The sequence below is a fragment of the Bubalus kerabau genome, chromosome 11, assembly GCF_029407905.1.
Source record: "Bubalus kerabau isolate K-KA32 ecotype Philippines breed swamp buffalo chromosome 11, PCC_UOA_SB_1v2, whole genome shotgun sequence".
Taxonomy (NCBI): domain Eukaryota; kingdom Metazoa; phylum Chordata; class Mammalia; order Artiodactyla; family Bovidae; genus Bubalus; species Bubalus kerabau.
In genome coordinates, this window is record NC_073634.1 from 104,623,571 (window position 1) to 104,647,629 (window position 24,059).

Consider the following 24,059-nt stretch of genomic DNA (forward strand, 5'->3'; position numbering starts at 1 on the left):
ATTGGCTAGCCTCTCCCAGGTCAGCAAAACTTTGAAGATGTCGAAATATCATGAGATAGACATGGAAAACAAATTTATGTTTACCAAAAGGGATGGGGGGTGGGGGTGGGGAGGGATAAATCAGGAGTTTGGGATTAACATATATACATGACTATATATAAAATACTCAACGAAGACCTACCATATAGCACAGGGAACTGTACTCAATAACCTATAATAATCTATTAGGGAAAGGAATCTGAAAAGGAATATATACATGTATATAATATATGTGTGTGGGTGAATCACTTTGCTGTATGCCTGAAACTAACACAACATTATAGTATGGATGTGAGAGCTGGACCATAAAGAAAGCTGAGTGCAAAAGAATTGATGCTTTTGAACTGTGGTGTTGGAGAAGACTCTTGAAAGTGGAGATCCAACCAGTCCATTCTAAAGGAAATCAGTCCTGGGTGTTCATTGGAAGGTCTGATGTTGAAGCTGAAACTCCAGTCCTTTGGCCACCTGATGCAAAGAGCTGACTCATTTGAAAAGACCCTGATGCTGGGGAAGATTGAGGGCAGGAGGAGAAGGGGATGACAGAGGATGAGATGGCTGGATGGCATCACCGACTCAATGAACATGAGTTTGGGTAAACTCGGGGAGTTGGTGATGGACAGGGAGGCCTGGCATGCTGTGGTCCATGGGGTCGCAAAGAGTTGGACGTGACTGAGTGACTGAACTGAACTGATACTTCAATTAGAAAATATAAAAATATAATTTCAATGTAAAAAAACAGCATGAGATACAGAAAATGAAAATCATTATTGGTGCCAAGCCCACGTCTGGCTTGTACTCGCGGCAGCAGCCCAGGGAAGGGGCTCAGTCAGTACCTGCACGGGTGCGGCTGGGCCCTCTCCCAACAGTCCAGGGGGGGTGGACCAGATGACCACTACATAGCTCTGCAGACTCCACCGTGGAAGGGACAGCGAGGTGGCCAGGAGCTTCCTGAGAGAGCCTTCTTAAGACTGGGGCCTTTTCCAAAAGGGTAACATCCCCTTCTTGGCACTTGCAGACAACAGTCACCTACGGGAACAGCAGAAGTTCATGAGCCCAGGGTGGAAAACAACCAAAGAGTCTGGTGCTCCAGAGCTTGTGGCATCTTGGCTTGTTGACAGGCACTTCACAGGTGCCTGCCTGAACTCCCAACTGCGTCGTCAGTTCAGGGATGATCTCATCACGGTATCTGATTGCAGATCAGAGGGGAGGTGGATTCCATACTATTTAATAGTATGCAACAGTATGAGGGCTGCCTGGGGCTCGCGTGAGTTCAGTCGCTGCTTCAGCCCTCACGGCAATCCTAGGAGGACGGGGTTTAGATCAGGAAGTATTTATTTGATCGTGTTTGTGTTGCTGTCGTTCCGTCGCTAAGTCCTGTTTGACTGTTTGGGACCTCATGGACTGCAGCATGCCAGTTTTCTCTGTCTTCCACCATCTTCCAGAGTTTGCTCAGATTCATGTCCATTGAGTCGGTGATGCACTCTAACCATCTATCTCATCCTCTGTCCTCCCCTTCTCCTCCTGCCCTCAATCTTTCCCAGCAGCAGGGTCTTTTCCAGTCGGTAGGCTCTTCCCATCAGGTGGCCAAAGTATTGGAGCTTCAGCTTCAGCAACAGTCCTTTCAATGAATATTCAGGGCTGGCTTCCTTTAGGATTGACAGGTTTGCGGTCCAATAGATACCAGTTTCATAACGGCTTGGCAAAAAGAATTTATTAGAAAGCATGGCGGGGGGGTTGTCTCACAGATAGAACTGAAGGGCAAGGAGTGCAATGCCTCCCTGGCACCTGACCTGCACATGTGGCCCCTTATCCACCCACCACCAGGTCCCCTCCTCTCCCACCTCAGCAGGCAGGCGGGACCCCTGAAGCATGCTTATTCCCAAACCTGAGTTCCAAGACAAATGATCTGATTGGCCCAGCTCCAGTCAGAGGCCGGCTTCTGGTCCAGTTGGCCAGGTGGGCGGGGTTACACCTTCCAAACATCAGCTAGGGTCCAACTTGCTGGTTGGGTAAAGGTAGGCATATGCATCTTCTACAGTGAAAGTTAGCCCCCTTGGCTGAGTTGGTTTCACAAAGACACATTTCTAGTACATGGTCAGCCTGCTCCAGGCTCATGTCTTAACCTCTGCTACTATAATAGGGAAGAGCCTTGGTATTCTATTACAAGTTAATCACTAAAGGGATATTGCCTATAAGCTTAAATTACACATAATGGCTCATATCTGGGAACTATGCCTCCCAGGTAATGAGCATTGAGCTAAAATACTCCCCTTTTTTTTTTTTAGTTTACAGGAAACCTCCTGACCAGACCCAGTTGGTAAATGACTGCAGAAAGTAAGAAATGAACACATCCCCTTGGGAGGCTGACTGGCAGGAACCAGGAAATGTTTTTTACGCCCTCCCCCTCTAGTATAAAAGAAGCCTGAATTCTAACTCACGCAAGATGGTTCTTTGGGGCACACATCCATCATCTTCTCGGTTTGCTGGCTTTCCAAATAAAATTGCTATTCCTTGCCCCACCAACTTGTGTCTCAGTTTACTGGCCTGTCATGTGGCAAGCAGTATGAGCGTGGACTCGGTAACACTTAAACTTCCCTAACCCAGACTTCTCCTCCAGTGTCTCCCAGTACATTCCATGACGCTCCAACTGTGTTCAGTTCAATTCAGCTCAGTTCCACTCTATTCACAGAGATGGCATGTCTTTGGTGTACTGGCCTCATGAGAAAAACAAAGACGAACAAGACCTGGGTCCAGGTCTCCAGGAGCTCCAAGGGAGTTGGGGGTGGAACTCTCAGTCCCTCCAAAACTCCTCTATGAGACTGGCCGTGATGCACATTTCAGCGGGGCTGGGGTGTGGGGTGTGTGCGCCCACCATGATGTCGGGCTGTGAGGGTATTTATCTCAACTCAGAGCATCAGGGCAGTCCGAATAGAGGAGACAAATGCTTTCGTGACTTTGAAGGGCACTGGGGATCTGTTTTCACTGAGATTTTGCTCATCATTCATGAGTGTGAGTGTGAGTCCCCCACAGCCCCCTTCCACCCAGGTGGCTTCATTCCCCATCTGGTTGCAGGGCTCAGGAAACCGGGGAAATGTCCTCAGACATCCTCCAAAAGGTGGGGACAGATGTCTGGGTCAACTCTGCCCTATCTAAATGTGGCACCGCCCAGAGACTTCCCTGGTGGTCCAGGGGACAAGAATCTGCCTGCCAATGCAGGGGACACATGTTCGATCCCTGGTCTAGGAAGATTCTACATGGCGAGTAGCAACTAAGCCCGTGTAGAGCCTGTGCTCCACAACAAGAGAAGCCACCACAATGAGAAATCTGTGCACTGCAATGAAAAATAGCCCCTGTTTGCTTCAACTAGAGACAGCCCATGCAAAAGTAATGAAGACCCAGAGCAGGCATAAAAAAAAGTGGCATCTCCCAGACCCCTGCAGAGCAGCAGGACACTGGCTTCATGGTACTTTGGCTTTTTCTCAGCCAAGCTGGGGCTTCCCTGATATCTCAGTTGGTGAAGAATCTGCCTGCGATGCAGGAGACCCTGTTTCGATTCCTGGGCTGGGAAGATGTCCTGGAGAAAGGAATGGCTACCCATTCAGTATTCTTGGGCTTCCCTTGTGGCTCAGCTGGTGAAGAATCCACCCACAATGCGGGAGACCTGGGTGGGATCCCTGGGTTGGGAAGATCCCCTGGAGAAGGGAATGACTATCCGCTCACAGTATTCTGGCCTGGAGTTTTCCACAGACTATAGTCCATGGGTCACAAACAGTCAGACATGACTGAGCGACTTTCACTTTCGGGTAAGTTACCAGACTTCTTGTTCTGGGTACTCAAAAGCTGATATGAAACATGGGATTTCCCTGGTGGTTCAGTGCTTAAGACTTCGTGCTCCTGATGCAGGGGGCCTGGGTTTGATCCCTGGTCAGGGAACTAGAGCCTGAATGCTGCAATTAAGACCCGGCACAGCCAAAACAAAAAAAGCTGGGTATGAAACAGACACATTTTTCAGTCCTGACACATTAGGTGACTACAGCCTTGACAACTGATTAAAATGGGGTGGTTGAGCCCACAGCTGAAGCCCGCCAGTGTGAGAGGCCTGGGTGCCGTCTTCTCCTCAAGCAGCTCAGTGAACCTGCCAGAGACTGCTGAAGGAGGAAGTTATGCAAGAGATGCAGTAACCGGTGATCAGCAAATAGCAGCACAGGAACGCACATCTCTCCTGCCCCCTAGTGAGTATTTAGAATTCTAAACTCCATTGGCTCAAAGCCATTTTTAGAAAAGCACTGTACTGTCATTTTGCAAATCTTTAAGAAAATATGTGCCATCATTGTGCAAAATAACAGACATCCAGAAGTGAGGGTCTCCCTTTCACTCATGAGAGGGAACAACTTCATGTATATCTTTCAGATTTCTCTATATTAAAAATAGTGGGTTGGCCAAAAAGTTTGTTCAGGTTTTTCCACACCATTCCATCTTATGGAAACTCCTGAATGAACTTTTTGGCCAATCCAGTATATCCATTCCATCATCTGGAACTCCATCACCTGGTCCCATCACTTTATGGTAAATAGATGGGTAAACAATGGAAACAGTGACAGACTATTTTGGGGGGCTCCAAAATCACTGCAGATGGTGACTGCAGCCATGAAATTAAAAGACGCTTGCTCCTTGGAAGAAAAGTTATGACCAACCTAGACAGCATATTCAAAAGCAGAGACATTACATTGCCAACAAAGGTCTGTCTAGTCAAAGCTACAGTTTTTCCAGTGGTCATGTATGGATGTGGGAGTTGGACTATAAAGAAAGCTGAGCGCTGAAGAATTGATACCTTTGAACTGTGGTGTTGGAGAAGACTCTTGAGAATCCCTTGGACAGCACAGAGCTCCAACCAGTCCATCCTAAAGGAAATAAGTCGTGAATATTCATTTGGAAGGACTGATGCTGAAGCTGAAACTTCAATAGTTTGGCCACCTGATGCGAAAAACTGACTCATTGGGAAAGACCCTGATGCTGGGAAAGATTGAGGGCAAGAGGAGAAGGGGGTGACAGAGGATGAGATGGTTGGATGGCATCACCGACTCGATGGACATCGAGTAAACTCTGGGAGTTGGTGATGGACAGGAAGGCCTGGCGTGCTGCAGTTCATGGGGTCGCAAAGAGTAGGACACGACTTAGCAACTGAACTGAACTGAACTGAATATACCCATGCACACACTTAAGGGTTTTTTTTTTTTTAATGAATTGGTTTAAAAGGTACAAATCATTTGGCGTGACCAAAGCTGGCTAGATGCTCACCAAGACCACTGCTGCCACATGGCCAGCCTCCTCTTGCTGTGAGGAGTGGCCATGTATGTTCAAGGTCAGAAAATGACATGTGGTTAAAGTAATGATTGTCATTTCCTGGCCCAGCCCATAAAAACCTCCCACACCTGATTCTCTGCTCTCTTTCTCTCTTCTCTTTCTGCTGTGGTGAAGGTGGAAGATTGAAGAAGGCTGTCCTTGAATGGTTGCCTGGAGCAGAGCATTGCTCCTTCTCATGGACCTGCATGGGACTGAGGATATCGATAGATAGATAGATAGATAGATATTTTAAAGCAATGTGCTATCATTTACATATATATGTATGTATAATACATACATCGGAGAAGGCAATGGCACCCCACTCCAGTACTCTTGCCTGGAAAATCCCATGGACGGAGGAGCCTGGTGGGCTGCAGTCTATGGGGTCGCGAAGAGTCAGACACGACTGAAGTGACTTAGCAGCAGCAGCATAATACATACATATGGGCTTCCCGGGTGGCTCAGTGATAAAGAAACTGCTTGCGAATGCAGAACACACAGGAGATGGGGGTTCTATCCCTGGGTCGGGAAGATCCCCTGGAAGAGGGAATGGCAATCCACTCCAGTATTCTTGCCTGGGAAATCCCACGGACAGAGGAGCCTGGTGGGCTATAGTCCAAAAGGTCCCGGAGAGTCTGACACAGCTCAGCACACCCGCACACTAAAAAAGAGCTAGAAATAGCTTTTCTCGACGAGGAGGCTAGAGAACTCACATATACCATCAAGTAAATCACTAATGAAAATAAAGATGTACATCAAGTCCCCCATGAAGTCCATGGGACCGCAAAGAGTAGGACAGGACTGAGCGATTGAGTATGCACGCATACATACGTAGAAAGACTGAACATCTTTCTTGCTAATGCATATAAATCTTCCTGATACTTTGTAAAAGCTGTGTAGCATTCCACTGTATGAATGTATAAGAATGTATTTAAGCATCTTCTTCTTGATGAACACTTATGTTTCCAATATCTTAAAACTATAAACAAAGCAGCAATAAATACCAAGGTCAGTACATCTTGTGTGTGTGCGTGCTGCCGCTTCAGTCCTGTCCGACTCTTTGTGGCCCTATGGACTGCAGCCTTGGAGTAGAAGAGGTACATCATTGAGTCCAATGTGTCACTGAGCAGATGGGGAAACTGAGGCCCAGGGCGGGGCAGGATTGCCCCAGCCTCCTTGAAGGTGGGAGGGGTTGGAGGGTGAGCCCTCTTCTGTCCTGAATCACGCCAGGGGTGTCCTGGAGCTCTGGTGACCTCACACACAACACGGCAGGGAGAGGGGCCTGGCTCGGCTCACGGGGTCCGAGCTTCCTCACGCTCCAGTTGGTGATCCTGCGATGTTGCCCTGAATGGGGAGGGGCTGAGAGCCCCATGGGGCTGGCTCAGGGGCCCGCAGCGGCCAGGCCTGGTGATGAGAGAGGGGCAGTCCACTGGGGCTTGAGGATGCAGCCCTGCCTGGGGGGACACACCCGGCCCAGGCCCCAGGCCGCCCGCAGCAGAATGGGCTTTGGTTGTGACAGGATGGGTAGGGAGGGGTGGGCAGATGGCCCCGAGCTCACAGCTGGACACTGGGGACTGGAGGACACAGTCTGCACCTGGCAGGGGGTGTTCCTCCCTTCCCCCCGACCCAGCCGTCACCCTCTTTCCACAGCCCCCCTTCTTCTGCCACCCCCGGCACCTCATTATGGACTAAGCTGTGTCTCCTCTCAAATTCATATGTTGAAGCCTTAGCCCCAAGGACCTCCAAATTTGTATTTTTGACTGTAATTAGGAGCAGTGGCTGCGAGGGCGCAGGAGGGCCTAGAGGAGCTATCCCACGCTGAAGCTCAGGAAGGGCGGCGGTGAGGAGATACCCCTCGTCCAAGGTAAGGAGAAATGGCTGCGCTTTGCTGGAGCAGCCGTGAAGAGATACCCCACGCCCAAGGTAAGAGAAACCCAAGTAAGACGATAGGTGTTGCAAGAGGGCATCAGAGGGCAGACACACTGAAACCATACTCACAGAAAACTAGTCAATCTAATCACACTAGGACCACAGCCTTGTCTAACTCAATAAAACTAAGCCATGCCCGTGGGGCAACCCAAGATGGGTGGGTCACGGTGGAGAGATCTGACAGAATGTGGTCCACTGGAGAAGGGAATGGCAAACCACTTCAGTATTCTTGCCTTGAGAACCCCATGAACAGTATGAAAAGGCAAAATGATAGGATACTGAAAGAGGAACTCCCCAGGTCAGTAGGTGCCCAATACGCTACTGGAGATCAGTGGAGAAATAACTCCAGAAAGAATGAAGGGATGGAGCAAAGTAAAACAATACCCAGCTGTGGATGTGACTGGTGATAGAAGCAAGGTCCGATGCGGTAAAGAGCAATATTGCATACGAACCTGGAATGTCAGGTTCATGAATCAAGGCAAATTGGAAGTGGTCAAACAAGAGATGGCAAGAGTGAATGTCGACATTCTAGGAATCAACAAACTCAAATGGACTGGAATTTAACTCAGATGACCATTATATCTACTACTGCAGGCAGGAATCCCTCAGAAGAAATGGAGTAGCCATCATGGTCAATAAAAGAGTCCGAAATGCAGTACTCGGGTGCAATCTCAAAAACGACAGAATGATCTCTGTTCGTTTCCAAGGCAAACCATTCAATATCACAGTAATCCAAGTCTATGCCCCAACCAGTAACGCTGAAGAAGCTGAAGTTGAACGGTTCTATGAAGACCTACAAGACCTTTTAGAACTAACACCCAAAAATGATGTCCTTTTCATTATAGGGGACTGGAATGCAAAAGTAGGAAGTCAAGAAACACCTGGAGTAACAGGCAAATTTGGCCTTGGAATAGGGAATGAAGCAGGGCAAAGACTAATAGAGTTTTGCCAAGAAAATGCACTGGTCATAACAAACACCCTCTTCCAACAACACAAGAGAAGACTCTATACATGGACATCACCAGATGGTCAACACCGAAATCAGATTGATTCTATTCTTTGCAGCCAAAGATGGAGAAGCTCTATACAGTCAGCAAAAACAAGACCGGGAGCTGACTGTGGCTCAGATCATGAACTCCTGATTGCCAAATTCAGACTGAAATTGAAGAAAGTAGGGAAAACCACTAGACCATTCAGGTATGACCTAAATCAAATCCCTTATGATTATACAGTGGAAGTGAGAAATAGATTTAAGGGCCTAGATCTGATAGATAGAGTGCCTGATGAACTATGGAATGAGGTTCGTGACATTGTACAGGAGACAGGGATCGAGACCATCCCCATGGAAAAGAAATGCAAAAAAGCAAAATGGCTGTCTGGGGAGGCCTTACAAATAGCTGTGAAAAGAAGAGAAGCGAAAAGCAAAGGAGAAAAGGAAAGATATAAGCATCTGAATGCAGAGTTCCAAAGAATAGCAAGGAGAGATAAGAAAGCCTTCTTCAGCGATCAATGCAAAGAAATAGAGGAAAACAACAGAATGGGAAAGACTAGAGATCTCTTCAAGAAAATCAGAGATACCAAAGGAACATTTCATGCAAAGATGGGCTCGATAAAGGACAGAAATGGTATGGACCTAACAGAAGCAGAAGATATTAAGAAGAGATGGCAAGAATACACAGGAGAACTGTACAAAAAAGATCTTCAGGACCCAGATAATCACGATGGTGTGATCACTGACCTAGAGCAAGACATCCTGGAATGTGAAGTCAAGCGGGCCTTAGAAAGCATCACTACGAACAAAGCTAGTGGAGGTGATGGAATTCCAGTGGAGCTATTTCAAATCCTGAAAGATGATGCTGTGAAAGTGCTGCACTCAATATGCCAGCAAATCTGGAAAACTCAGCAGTGGCCACAGGACTGGAAAAGGTCAGTTTTCATTCCAATCCCAAAGAAAGGCAATGCCAAAGAATGCTCAAACTATGGCACAATTGCACTCATCTCACATGCTAGTAAAGTAATGCTCAAAATTCTCCAAGCCAGGCTTCAGCAACATGTGAACTGTGAACTTCCTGATGTTCAAGCTGGTTTTAGAAAAGGCAGAGGAACCAGAAATCAAATTGCCAACATCCGCTGGATCATGGAAAAAGCAAGAGAGTTCCAGAAAAACATCTATTTCTGCTTTATTGACTATGCCAAAGCCTTTGACTGTGTGGATCACAATAAACTGTGGAAAATTCTTCAAGAGATGGGAATACCAGACCACCTGATCTGCCTCTTGAGAAATTTGTATGCAGGTCAGGAAGCAACAGTTAGAACTGGACATGGAACAACAGACTGGTTCCAAATAGGAAAAAGAGTTCGTCAAGGCTGTATATTGTCACCCTGTTTATTTAACTTATACGCAGAGTGCATCATGAGAAACGCTGGACTGGAAGAAGCACAAGCCGGAATCAAGATTGCCGGGAGAAATATCAATAACCTCAGATATGCAGATGATACCACCCTTATGGCAGAAAGTGAAGAGGAACTAAAAAGCCTCTTGATGAAAGTGAAAGTGGAGAGTGAAAAAGTTGGCTTAAAGCTCAACATTCAGAAAACGAAGATCATGGCATCCGGTCCCATCACCTCATGGGAAACAGATGGGGAAACAGTGGAAACAGTGTCAGACTTTATTTTTCTGGGCTCCAAAATCACTGTAGATGGTGACTGCAGCCATGAAATTAAAAGACGCTTACTCCTTGGAAGGAAAGTTATGACCAACCTGGATAGCATATTCAAAAGCAGAGACATTACTTTGCCAACAAAGGTTCATCTAGTCAAGCCTATGGTGTTTCCCGTGGTCATGTATGGATGTGAGAGTTGGACTGTGAAGAAGGCTGAGCGCCAAAGAATTGATGCTTTTGAACTGTGGTGTTGGAGAAGACTCTTGAGAGTCTCTTGGACTGCAAGGAGATTCAACCAGTCCATTCTGAAGGAGATCAGCCCTGAGATTTCTTTGGAAGGAATGATGCTAAAGCTGAAACTCCAGTACTTTGGCCACCTCATGGGAAGAGTTGACTCATTGGAAAAGACTCTGATGCTTGGAGGGATTGGGGGCAGGAGGAGAAGGGGACGACAGAGGATGAGATGGCTGGATGGCATCACTGACTCGATGGCCATGAGTCTGGGTGAATTCCGGGAGTTGGTGATGGACAGGGAGGCCTGGCGTGCTGCAATTCATGGGGTCGCAAAGAGTCGGACACGACTGAGCGACTGAACTGAACTGAACTGAATTGACTGTATTAATTTGACTGTATTTGGAGACACAGGGCCTTGAAAGGTGATGACATCAAAATGAGGCCGTTAGGGTGGCCCCTCATCCAATTCTGTTGCTCTTTAGTTGTTAAGTCGTGTCCGACTCTTTGTGACACTATGGACTGTAGCCCACCAGACTCCTGTCCGTGGGGATTCTCCAGGCAAGAATACTGGAGTGGGTTGCCGTGCCATCCTCCCAACCTAGGGCTCGAACTCAGATCTCTTCCGTCTCCTGCATTGGCAGGCGAGTTCTTTACCACTAGTGCCACCTGGGAAGCCCATATCTTGCACACTGATGTTATTATTCCTGCAGGGCAGGTTCTTATTCCCTATTGTTTTAGATAAGGACACAGATACACAAGAGCCTGGGCAGTGGAGAACAACATGGAATAGTTATACTTGGTTATGGGATGCACTTGCAGAGGTAGTAGAAATGCAGTGTTTAAGATCCTTGAAGTAAGAAAGAACCAGGTCCCAGTTCTGGTCCTGCTCCTTGCTAAGCAACCCTGTACAAGTGACTTAACCTCTTTAAGCCACAGTTTACTCATCTGTGACATGAGGGTAATGCTCATGGCTGCCTCATATTGACGCATCTGTAAAATGGGAATAACAAATTAGGGTCATGAGTATCTATCTCACAAACTGACCAAGGTTCAGTGATGAAGAAAGGAAGGAAGGACAGTGATCCCTGAAGCATGGAAACAAGCAAGGTAGCCTTATGACTGTCCCAGCTTAATGCCCGGAAAGCATAGAGTTTCCAGGCCATAGAGCAGGGAGAGGGACCCAGGCAGAGCCTCAGGGACCCCCTGAGTTGAGATGACAATGCTGAGAGTCTGTGAAGAGCAAGGCAGACAGAGTTCACAAGACAGAGGGGAGATGAACAGGGAACTACAGGGCGACCTTATAAAACTGGGCATGGGGGAGACAGGGCAGCCTGTGTTTCCTGCTCCGGAGGAGGACAGAGGAAGGGGCTGAGTCTCATGGGTCGATTTTCTCCTTCTAAATTCACCAACCAGGGGGCTTCCCTGGTGGGCCAACGGTTGAGTCTGCCTTGCAATACAGGGGACGCTGGTTCCATCTCTGGTCCAGGAGGATCCCACGTGCCTCGGGGCAACTGAGCTGGAGCCTCACAACTACTGAACCTGAGCACCCTAGAGCCTGTGCTTTGCAACAAGAGATGACACCACAGTTAGAAGCCCGGCCATCACAACTAGAGAGGAGCCCGGATTGGCCGGAACTAGAGAAAGCCCGTAGGCAGCAACGAAGACCCAGGGCAGCCTAAATAAACAAATGAACAAACAAAACTCTCACCAAGCAGATTGAGCAACTCCTCCCCAGGGGTGGGGTGGGGGGAGTGCAGGCAGGGGCAGAGAGGTGCTAGGCGTTTATGCAATCTGAGCTCTATCTAGAAGGAAGAGTGTGGAAGAATACAGGAGAAGCACCAGTACTGTAGACCACTGATCCCTCAACACGCTCTCCTCCCGGCTCTGGGATTATTCTGATATCTGGGTCTGGATCCTCGGTTCCTTTACCCATCTGCGGGTCACAGGATCTGCTCAGTGGACCCATTTGCTGTTGTCTTGGTTGATTATTTATCTTGCTGGATAACAAAGTGTCTCTGCATTTCGTGGCCTAAACCAGTGCAGCTCTCGGGTACCAGTAAGAGTTCACCTGGGTGGCCAGCATCTGATCTTGATGGCATCCGCCAGGGGCTGGATTTGGAGGATTCACTTACCAAGGGGCTTCTCCAGGAACCTGCTGGGCCTCTCTCTCTGTCTCCACAAGGCTTGGGTTTCTCACAGAACAGGGGGCTTGGGAAAGATGCACTTGGAACATGGTGGCTGACCCCAGAGAGGCTGGAAGCAGAAGCTCCTAGGACTATTAAAAGCCACTCTGGGACCTGACTGGGCATGGCTTCCACCCCTGCGTTTCTATTGGTCAAGCCTTCCATCCCTGTGGTCTATTGGTCAAGCCTTCCATCCTTGATGTTCTATTGGTCAAGCCTTCCATCCTTGTGTTGTATTGGTCAAGCTTTCCATCCCTGACATTCTATTGGTCAAGTGTCCATCTCTGTGTTCTATTGGTCAAGCCTTCCACCCCTGCCATTCTATTGGACAAGCCTTCCATCCTTGCTGTTCTATTGGTCAAGCCTTTCACCCTTGTGTTCTATTGGTCAAGCCTTCCTTCACTGATATTCTATTGGTCAAGTCTCCATCCTTGTGTTCTATTGGTCAAGCCTTCCATCCCTGTGTTCTATTGGTGAAGTCTCCCATCGGCCATTCTACTGGCCATCTTCCATCCCTATGTCCCATTGGTCAAAGCTGTCCCAGGATCTGCCCAGATTCAAGAGGGTGGAGGAACGGACTGCACCTCCTGATGGGGGTTGGCAACGTCACTAAAAATGACCATGTGGGACAGAAGATGATGTCCTGATCATCTTGGGGAGGTTCATCTGCCACAGCCCCTGCTTCCAACCCCGAGTGGACTCCACCTCCAGCTCAGATTTCCTCCTGAGCCCTCCATGGACTGCTGAACATCTGCCCGAGGCTGTCTTGTAGGCAGCTCAGTCTCAAAATGTCCAAACCTGGACCCAGCCTTTCAGCCCCTGAACCTGCTTCTCCTCCAGGGGTTTCCTATTCAGAAAGTGCCGTCTTGCTCCACGGGTTGCCAAATTCAGAAGCCTGGGCATTCATTTCGCCTCTGCCTTCTTTCAGCCCCCCACCCCACAATTACAAATGCCCGGAGGCTCTCCTTTCCCCTGTCATCCCACCTTGCCATTCTCCTTGCTCCTCATCTGGGCCTTCATCTCACACCAGTGTTATTCCAACAGCGCCCTAGTGCGCCCCCTTCATTCTCGTCCTTCTCACAATTGTTCTCTACGCTGAGGCCAGAAAAATCTTCCTGCTAAAGCTGAGGGTGTCAACCTCTCCGTTAAAAAGCCTCAGCCCATCACCCTTAGCACAAAGTACCAATGCCTGCTCTCATCTTCAACCTCAACTGTCTTTGACCAGACCCACCAGGCACACCCGGGACCCCCCTGGCCACCCTCAACCACTTGAGCTTTCCAGGTGTGCTGGGCTCCTGCTGTCTGGACCTCGGCAACTTCTGTCCCCTTCACTGAGGACTCTGCCCCCCACCCATCCCTCCATCCTCGTTGAGATGGCTCCATCTCTTCCTTCCAGTCCCACTTGAAATGTGACCTTTGAGAAATCCACTACTTTGGAGCTTATCAGTCAACTAAAACAATATTTTACCAGGCAAGATAGGATGTATGCACAGTAAACAGCATACATTTAAAGTGTATGAGTTTTGACAGATGTACACACCTGTGAAATCACCATCAATAATCAAGATACAGAACATGGCCACCACTCCCAGAGCTTTCCTCATGCCCTTGGCATTGACCCCCTTCATCCACCACCATCCCCAGGCAATCGCCGACCTGCTTCCCGTCACTCTAGATTCTTCTCCATTTTCTAGAATGTGATGTAATGGAATCATTCGTGTGTGTCCTTTCTGGTCATATCTCAGTTTTATACTTTCTTGTTTGCTTTGGGGGCATTTCCCCCTAAAAGGGTGCAATATGTGTTTACACTGTGCACAAGGCCTGGCACACAGTAGGTGCCCATGAATATTTGCTGACTCAATCAACAGACACCAAGACCTCAGGTAGCCTCTCTGGGGCAGGAGCTATTTTGGCCAGGGAGATCTTGAGTCTCTCTAGCCAACCAAGAGAGCAGGGAGCATGCTAACACAAAATTGTCTTCTTGGGGGCTTCCCTGGTGGCACAGTGGAGAAGAATACGCCTGCCAATGCAGGGGACGTGGGCTCGATCTCTGGTTCAGGAAGATTCCACACGCCGTGGAGCAACTAAGCCTGTGGGCCACAACTACTGAGCCTGAGCTCTAGAGCCTGCGAGCTGCAACTACCGAAGCCAGAGCGCCTTAGGGCCCGTGCTCTGCAACGAGAGGAGGCAGCATAGTGAGAAGCCCTCGCACCGCAGTGAAGAGTGGCACCCGCTCGCCACAACTAGAGAAAAGCCCAGGCAACAGTGAAGTCCCAGTGCAACCAAATACATACATACAGTAAAAAAAACAGTCCTAGCTCTCTGTTGTAAAAACAGAGGATTGTCTTCTTGGAAATCCCCAGCCTGTTCTGGCAACCCACACCCCCCACCGCACCCCCAAAACCCCCAACATGACATCTGGTAGACCCACAGTTCTCAGCTCACAGCTTCCTTTGGGAAGTCACCTTCTTTTAACTGTTTTTTTTTTTTTTGTGGTCAAATATACAGAACATGACATTTACCACTGTAACCATTTTCAAGTGCAGAGTTCAGGGCCAGGAAGTACATTCACCTTGTGTGCGACCATCCCCACCGCCCATTTCCAGAACTCTTTCATCTCGCCAAACTGAAACTCTGTCCCCATTAAAACTAACTCTCCATTCTACCTGTCACCCCTACCCCCAGCCCTGGCGAACACCGTTCTACTTCCCGTCTCCATGAACTTGACTACTCCACGTATCTAAGTAGATCGTACAGTATTTGTCCTTTTGCGTCTGGCTTCTTTCACTTAGCATGAGGTCCTCAAGGTTAGTTCATCCATGTTGTGGCATGTGTAATGTCTCATGAATTTCCTTTTTAAGGCTGAATAATAATAATATAGTTATTTATTATATAATTAAATGTATAATCATATATTAAATTGTATAATAATAAATATAAACAGAAAATAATATGCAATAAATAAATGTAATATAATTAATATATAGTTGTATGATAAATATAATTAACAAATACAATATTTTATAGAATATAATTGCAATATTATGTATAATTTAATACTTATACATTATATATAATGGGCTTCCCTGGTGGCTCAGATGATAGTCTGCCTGCAATGCAGGAGACCCAGGTTTGACCCCTGGGTCAGGAAGATGCTCTGGAGAAGTGAATGGCTACCTACTCCAGTATTTTTGACTGGAGAATTCCATGGACAGAGGAGCCTGGCATTAATATATAATTATATAATAAATAGATGTTATCATATCAGATCAGATCAGTCGCTCAGTCGTATCCGACTCTTTGCGACCCCATGAATCGAAGCATGCCAGGCCTCCCTGTCCATCACCAACTCCTGGAGTTCACTGAGACTCACGATCATCGAGTCAGTGATGCCATCCAGCCATCTCATCCTCTGTCATCTTTCAGGACTTGGAATAGCTCAACTGAAATTCCATCACCTCCACTAGCTTTGTTGGTAGTGATGCTTTCTAAGGCCCGCTTGACTTCACATTCCAGGATATCTGGCTCTAGGTCAGTGATCACACCATCGTGATTATCTGGGTCGTGAAGATCTTTTTTGTACAGTTCTCCTGTGTATTCTTGCCATCTCTTCTTAATATCTTCTGCTTCTGTTAGGTCCATACCATTTCTGTCCTTTATCGAGCCCATCTTTGCATGAAATGTTCCTTTGGTATCTCTGATTTTCTTGAAGAGATCTCTAGTCTTTCCCATTCTGTTGTTTTCCTCTATTTCTTTGCATTGATCGCTGAAGAAGGCTTTCTTATCTCTCCTTGCTATTCTTTGGAACTCTGCATTCAGATGCTTATATCTTTCCTTTTCTCCTTTGCTTTTCGCTTCTCTTCTTTTCACAGCTATTTGTAAGGCCTCCCCAGACAGCCATTTTGCTTTTTTGCATTTCTTTTCCATGGGGATGGTCTTGATCCCTGTCTTCTGTACAATGTCACGAACCTCATTCCATAGTTCATCAGGCACTCTATCTATCAGATCTAGGCCCTTAAATCTATTTCTCACTTCCACTGTATAATCATAAGGGATTTGATTTAGGTCATACCTGAATGGTCTAGTGGTTTTCCCTACTTTCTTCAATTTCAGTCTGAATTTGGCAATCAGGAGTTCATGATCTGAGCCACAGTCAGCTCCCGGTCTTGTTTTTGCTGACTGTATAGAGCTTCTCCATCTTTGGCTGCAAAGAATAGAATCAATCTGATTTCGGTGTTGACCATCTGGTGATGTCCATGTATAGAGTCTTCTCTTGTGTTGTTGGAAGAGGGTGTTTGTTATGACCAGTGCATTTTCTTGGCAAAACTCTATTAGTCTTTGCCCTGCTTCATTCCCTATTCCAAGGCCAAATTTGCCTGTTACTCCAGGTGTTTCTTGACTTCCTACTTTTGCATTCCAGTCCCCTATAATGAAAAGGACATCATTTTTGGGTGTTAGTTCTAAAAGGTCTTGTAGGTCTTCATAGAACCGTTCAACTTCAGCTTCTTCAGCGTTACTGGTTGGGGCATAGACTTGGATTACTGTGATATTGAATGGTTTGCCTTGGAAACGAACAGAGATCATTCTGTCGTTTTTGAGATTGCACCCGAGTACTGCATTTCGGACTCTTTTATTGACCATGATGGCTACTCCATTTCTTCTGAGGGATTCCTGCCTGCAGTAGTAGATATAATGGTCATCTGAGTTAAATTCCAGTCCATTTGAGTTTGTTGATTCCTAGAATGTCGACATTCACTCTTGCCATCTCTTGTTTGACCACTTCCAATTTGCCTTGATTCATGAACCTGACATTCCAGGTTCGTATGCAATATTGCTCTTTACCGCATCGGACCTTGCTTCTATCACCAGTCACATCCACAGCTGGGTATTGTTTTACTTTGCTCCATCCCTTCATTCTTTCTGGAGTTATTTCTCCACTGATCTCCAGTAGCGTATTGGGCACCTACTGACCTGGGGAGTTCCTCTTTCAGTATCCTATCATTTTGCCTTTTCATACTGTTCATGGGGTTCTCAAGGCAAGAATACTGAAGTGGTTTGCCATTCCCTTCTCCAGTGGACCACATTCTGTCAGATCTCTCCACCGTGACCCACCCATCTTGGGTTGCCCCACGGACATGGCTTAGTTTCACTGAGTTAGACAAGGCTGTGGTCCTAGTGTGATTAGATTGACTAGTTTTCTGTGAGTATGGTTTCAGTGTGTCTGCCCTCTGATGCCCTCTTGCAACACCTATCGTCTTACTTGGGTTTCTCTTACCTTGGGCGTGGGGTATCTCTTCACGGCTGCTCCAGCAAAGCGCAGCCATTTCTCCTTACCTTGGACGAGGGGTATCTCCTCACCGCCACCCTTCCTGAGCTTCAGCGTGGGATAGCTCCTCTAGGACGGGTGGCTCAAGCCCCCCAAAACTCCAAACTCCTTAAGAAGTCTCAGCAAAGCCTTTTCTTACTTCCACCTGATGATCACCACTCTGCCAATCATTAGTGAGCTGGACCCCTAACAGTTGTTCACTGACAGTTGCTCAGTTGGGGGAGGGGCCCACTCCAGCATGGACCAATGGCTGAGCCGGACCACTAACAGTTGCTCAGATGTTATACTTAATATTAATTTGGTCTTCCCTGGTGGCTTAGAGGATAAAGCATCTGCCCACAATGCGGGAGACCTGGGTTCGATCCCTGGGTAGGGAAGATCCCCTGCAGAAGGCAATGGCACCCCACTCCAGTACTCTTGCCTGGAAAATCCCATGGACAGAGAAGCCTGGTAGGCTATAGTCCATGGGGTGGTAAAGAGTTGGACACGACTGAGCAACTTCACTTCTTCTTAATATTAACTATATTTATTATTATGTATTATATTTATAATTATTTATTATAATGTATTTCACTTAATAGCAGTATATTTAACATATTTAATGTATTTGCTATATTAATGTTTAATATGTTTAATTATATATTTATTATGATGATTATACATTTTTGTTTCTTTGTTTTTTGCTTATGCATTCATCCATTGATGGACACTTGGGTTGCTTCCACCTTTTGGTATTGTGCATAATGCTTCTATGAACACGAGTACACAAATATGTCTCAGACGCTCTGCTTTCGACTCTTTTGGGTATAACCCAGAAGGAGAATTGCTGGATCATATCGTAATTCTATTTTTAATTTTTTGAGGAACAGCTATACTGTTTTCCAGAGTGGCTGGACCATGTGACATTCTCACCGTCAGTGCACGGGGTTCCAATTCTTTCACATCTTCACCAACACTTGTTATTTTCTGTTTTGTTGGTTTTTTCTTTTCATAATGGCTGTGAGGGAAAGTCAGCTTCTGAGAGCTGCCTTGTTCCTTGTCAAGGTCGTCTCCCAAGAGAACCTTGATCTCTGAGCCACACAGATCTCAGTCCTGGGAAATCTGTGTGATCCCACAACTTGAGAGTCACCAGTGGAAACCTGAGGCAGTTTTGACTTTTCGGTGTCAAATGGGTCTTTGCTCAACAAACATGTATTATGAGCATAACTCAGACAGGGCCTGGGCCCATGGTGGGACCTGGCACCCCAGCTCAGGTTGGCCCTCCCCTTGCCTGCACCGTAAGGAATTCCACGGAGACATCTTGTTCCTGGACAAGGAGGACTGGACCAAGAATAAACCTCCTTGCTGGCTCCTCTTGGCACTCATCCTTGTTCTCCTCTCTGCCTCCATCTGCTTTTCACTCTACACTATCTTGTCTTATTTTATGAACCCTGTAAGCCAGTTTTAATTAGGTTTCCCTCCCAGCACAAGGCAGAACGTAAATATAAATAAATGAGAAATTGAAACAAGAGTGGCCTGTGGATATAATTAGCAGGAGTCTAATTTTAAGCTGACTTAATCAAAATACTCTGTTAGGAAGTCTTGGAGATATAATAGTCCCAAGCATCACACCAGCTTCATGCTCATGACCCCGTGAGTGGCGTCAGGACCAGCTCTTCGCAGCGGCCCCCTGCAAGGTCTTCCACGGGCACGCTGGGATTGTCCACGGATGACGACGGTGCCCCATCCCCACGCGGCACTGCTGCCGTCTGTGCGGATCCTGACCCCCATCTTGCCCTCTTTCCCTCCTGTAGGCGAACTGGCAGTGTGCTATGTGTTTCCTGCTTCCCCCATCCTCCCAGGGACCCTTGCCAGCCAGGCTTTCCTGCTTCTGCCAACCAGCTCTTATCTGCCTCCCTGTTCCTGTCCTCTGGCGCCTGGTTGCTCCCCCAGGACCCCCAAACATCTTTATTACTTTCCTGGTTTATAGAATGAACACGTGTTTGTTGTAATATTTTTCAGCTAACAGAACTTAGGGGACTGGGAAAAGGAGAAAATCATCCTAAACTCCACAATTCTGTGACCATCACTATTAATATTTTGGCAGGGAACCTTTCAGACCTGTTTTCCAAAGTGTGTTCCTTTGACCAGTAGCCCTGAGAAATGCTCCTTAGGGAATAAAAGGGATTCCATAGTCAAAAGTTCCTAGGAAAGGGACTTCCCTGGTGGCCAAGTGGTTAAGACTTCACCTTCCAATCAGGGGGTGTGGGTTTGATCCCTGCGGGGAGCCGAGATCCCGCATGCCTCTCGGCTGAAAAAGCAAAACATAGAAAGGAAACACTATTGCAGCAAATTCAGTAAAGACTTAAAAAATGATGGATTAAAAACAAAAACCTCCCCAGGAAGAGCTACACTGTATTCACAGAGCATCACAGTTCATGAGCAAGGTAAAGACACTGAATTCAGCTTCCTTAAAATCTTTCAGCATAACCCCAGGAACCCAGATTGGAAAACATTATTTCAGGGTCTTTCCTAAGCGCTGACTCCATATACAGGCATAAAAGCACTCTTTTTAAGAAAGCTTTACAAAAAATCAGAATATACTAAATAGCCCTTTTGTAAGTAAGATTTTATCATTCATTTTCCTAGGTTAATAATTATATATCATCAGTGCAATTTTAAAATGAAATTTGATAGATAATAAATGCACATGAATTGAGAACCCATAGATCCCACAAGCATGCCCACCCGAGTTTTGACAAAGGTGCAAAAAAGAATTCAGTGGAAGAAATATAGCCTTTTAAACAATTGGTCCTGGAGCAAGCGACCATTCATATGCAAAAATATGAACATCAACTTAAATCTCATACCTGGTACAATATTGGCTCAAAATGGATCAAAGAGTTAAACAAAAACTGTGGAAATATAGAACTTTTAGAGGAAATAAAGGGAAAACCATTTGGATATAAAGGCCATTTTAAAGGAATGAAAATACAAGCCATAAACTGAGAGAAAACATTTGCAAACCATATATCTGATGAAGGACGAGTATGCAGAATACATAACACTCTCTTAGGAAAAAGGAACAGTCCAGTTAGAAAAATGGGCAAAAGGCATGAAAAGAGGATATGCTAATGACAAGAAAGCAAATGAAAAGATGTTCAACGTCATTAGCCATTAGGGGAATGCAAATTAAAACTACAATTCAGTCTCACTACATGCCTACCAGAATGGCAAAAATGAAAACACGGAGAGCCCCCAATTCTGGTGAGCATGCAGATAAACCAGCTCACTTACACACTGCCCGTGGGAATGGAGTGTGGCACAGCCCTCTAGAAGACAGCTGGGCAGTTTCTTACAAGACTAAACAGGCAACCATCGTATCACTGGGCAGTTACACCCCTGGGCACACACCCCAGAGAAATGAAAACGAGTGTTGACGCAAAGACCTGTGCACTGTGGAACAGGACTCGGCAATAAAAAGGAATGACCTCGATACGCACAACAGCTGGATGGATCTCCAGAGAACTATGCTGAATTTTCAAGAGCCAGTCCCCCAAAGCTATGTATTGTCTGATTCCATGTATATGAAGTTTGTGGAATACAATTCTTGCAAGGGTGAAGAACAGATGAGAGGTTGCCAGCAGTTAAAGAGGGGGCGGGAGGGAAGTGGGTGTAACTGTGAAAGGAAAGCAGGTAGGATCTTCATGGCGACGAGATGAGAACGTTGACGAGAACCCTGTGCATCCCGTCTGTGCGACTGTCAGGGTTGCGCTTGATGCACTGCATTAGAGTTGACCATTTGGTAAAGGATACTCGGGCTCTTTCTGTATTATTTCTTATGATTACAGGTGAATCTAGTTATGTCTAAATAAAAGATTAAAAAGAAACCAATGTATTTAGACAATGAAAAGTGGGTTTCCCCCCTTCCCCAGGAGCACCACTGATCAGTGTTTGCACCTCTGTATTTCGCTGACTGGACGTGCCATATTTTATTGCAGTGGTCCCCGACCTTTTTGGCACCAGGAACCAATTTCATGGGAGACAGTTTTCCCCTGGACTGCCAGGGGGGTGGTTTCAGGATGACTCAAGCGCTTTAGGTTTACTGTGTCCTTTATTTCTAAAGGGCTTCCCTGGTGCTCAGATGGTGAAGAATCTGCCTGGAAGGCAGGCGACCCGGGTTCGATCCCTGGGTCAGGAAGATCCCCTGGAGAAGGAAATGGCTACCCACTCCGGTATTCTTGCCTGGAGAATTCCATGGACACAGGAGCCTGGCGGGCTACAGTCCATGGGTCAACAGAGTCAGACACAACTGAGCGACTCTCACTTTCCCTTCACTCATTTCCAACCTAACGCTGCCCCTGATCTGACAGGAGATACCAGTCCGTGGCCCAGAGGTTGGGGACCCCTGCTTATTGGGCCGATTCCACGCTGTTGGAGCTTACATTGTTTCTAAATTTGCCATTACAAGCCATGTTACTATGAGCCTCCTTGTGTATATGTCTTTGCTAGAAGTGACATTTCTGGGTCAGGAAATACCCACATGTGAAATGTTGATACACGTTGCCAAACTGTCCTCTAGAAAGATTGTATCAGTTTACACTCTCCCTTGATGTGTTCATCCTCTGACTGCACAATACCTCTCTCTCCTCATTAAGCCACACTTTGATAAAGGGCATTGCCAATAAAAATTCCAGATAAACTTTATTTCTACGTTACATACAATCCAGGATGTCAGAATGAAAAACAAAGGCACATCTTCCTTATTTACAAATTCCTATGAGGCAAATGCATCAACTCATCACCTGGCTGTTTTTTTTTTTTTTTTTAATGAAAAGACAATGCTCTAGATTTTAGAAAGATCAACCATTCCTAGCGTTGATACGACATTTCCTTTAGTCTTCACCTGAGAAGTCTTCTTGAAATCCTGTCTACCCTCACTTTTGCTGTTCTGAAAAGCAAACCGTGTAGCCTCTCATTTGCTAGAGGGGGAAAAATTAGTTGTCACAGTTGTGTATGCCCCGAAAGTTTGAATAAGACAACCCGAAGGTCAGTGCCAAAGGGAACATCATTTTGGCTTGATAGAGTCGGTCCTGGGCTAGAGAGAGCTCGCTGGCGACTCCCTGTGTTGTCACTTATGGGTTGGGAGGGCTTGGTCAAGTTACTTATCAATAAATGTGTCCTTGAGAGTAAAATGGGTGCAAAAATAGTGACCATGCTTGTGAGGCAGGGAGTGATGCCTACCATAGCTTGATGCCTTCACAGGAAGGATGGAGAAAGGAAGTTCCAAGTAAGAGAGTTGATTCATAGAGCATCAGCTGATCAAGGGAGAGGGCAGGGCCGGAAGACAGTGCTCCTGACTCCCACCCAGCTGTCGGGACTCCCCTGCTGGTCTAGTGGCTAAAGAATCCGCCTTGCGATGCAAGGGATGTGGGTTCGATCCCTGGTGGGGGAACTAAGATTCCACATGCCAAGAGTGACTAAGCCTGAGCACTGCAACTACTGAAGCCCATGCACCCTCAAGCCGTGATCCTCAACTAGAGAGCCCATGTGCCGCAACGAGCGATCCCGCACAATGCAATCAAGACCCAAGGCAGGAGAAAAAAAGTTTTCTAAAAAAAGCCAACTGTCCCTAAAGCAACTCTGAGTCTTTCGACTTGTAAAGTTAAGGGAGGGAAAGTAAATTGCTGAGTAAGTGCTCAAGAAAAGACACAGCATGGTGATTCACAGGCGTGCCACGCTTTCACCTTTGTATGCATAAGCAGCCTGCTGTGTTGTAGACAGAAGGCTCAAAACCCCGAATCCTTTTCCCAACCCATGGGACTTTGGTGCTCTTAGTGTCTGACCCCGCTACCAAATGTGCCTTCGTGCAAAATCTGCAAACCAGAATCTGCACTCACAGCTTTTTTTCTTTAATTAAAATAGCTTTTATTGCCTTTTTTTCCATACTGCAAAAACTATAACACTTTTATTATAGGAGGAAAATGATGAAAATTACATAGAAGCAAAAAGAAAGGGGCAAAAAAGCCACCATCCTATTCTGCAGCTTTGAACTAGGAAATCAATTAAGTACATTTCAGGAAAGGAAGCCATCTAGGAGGATCCTTTGGGGTTTTCAAAACAGTGAATAAAGGCCAGCCTCCCTGGGATCCTGTCTGTGCTTCACACGAGTGGTCTCTGCAGGGCCCCACACCGTCCCCAGGCCCTTCTGGCCTCAGAGTCCCACCCACCACTGCCCCGCACTGCCCACCACTCCTCTCCTCCCTCCATGTCTCTTGGCTTTCACTAATGAAGCAGGATAATCTTAAGTGTACAGCTTGATGACTTTTTACATGTGTGTACACCGGTATAGCCACCATTCAG

General features: G+C 46.7%; 1 long non-coding RNA gene across 1 annotated transcript; it reads right to left on the bottom strand.

The window, feature by feature from the left end:
* Positions 1–436: 436 nt before the first annotated feature.
* Positions 437–12,470, bottom strand: LOC129623674 (uncharacterized). Its single transcript, XR_008700617.1, has 3 exons — positions 12,341–12,470; positions 4,871–4,940; positions 437–1,065 (listed from the first exon to the last, which is right to left on the bottom strand). It is a non-coding gene; the product is annotated as an uncharacterized LOC129623674 (long non-coding RNA).
* Between the last annotated feature and the right edge of the window lie 11,589 nt (positions 12,471–24,059).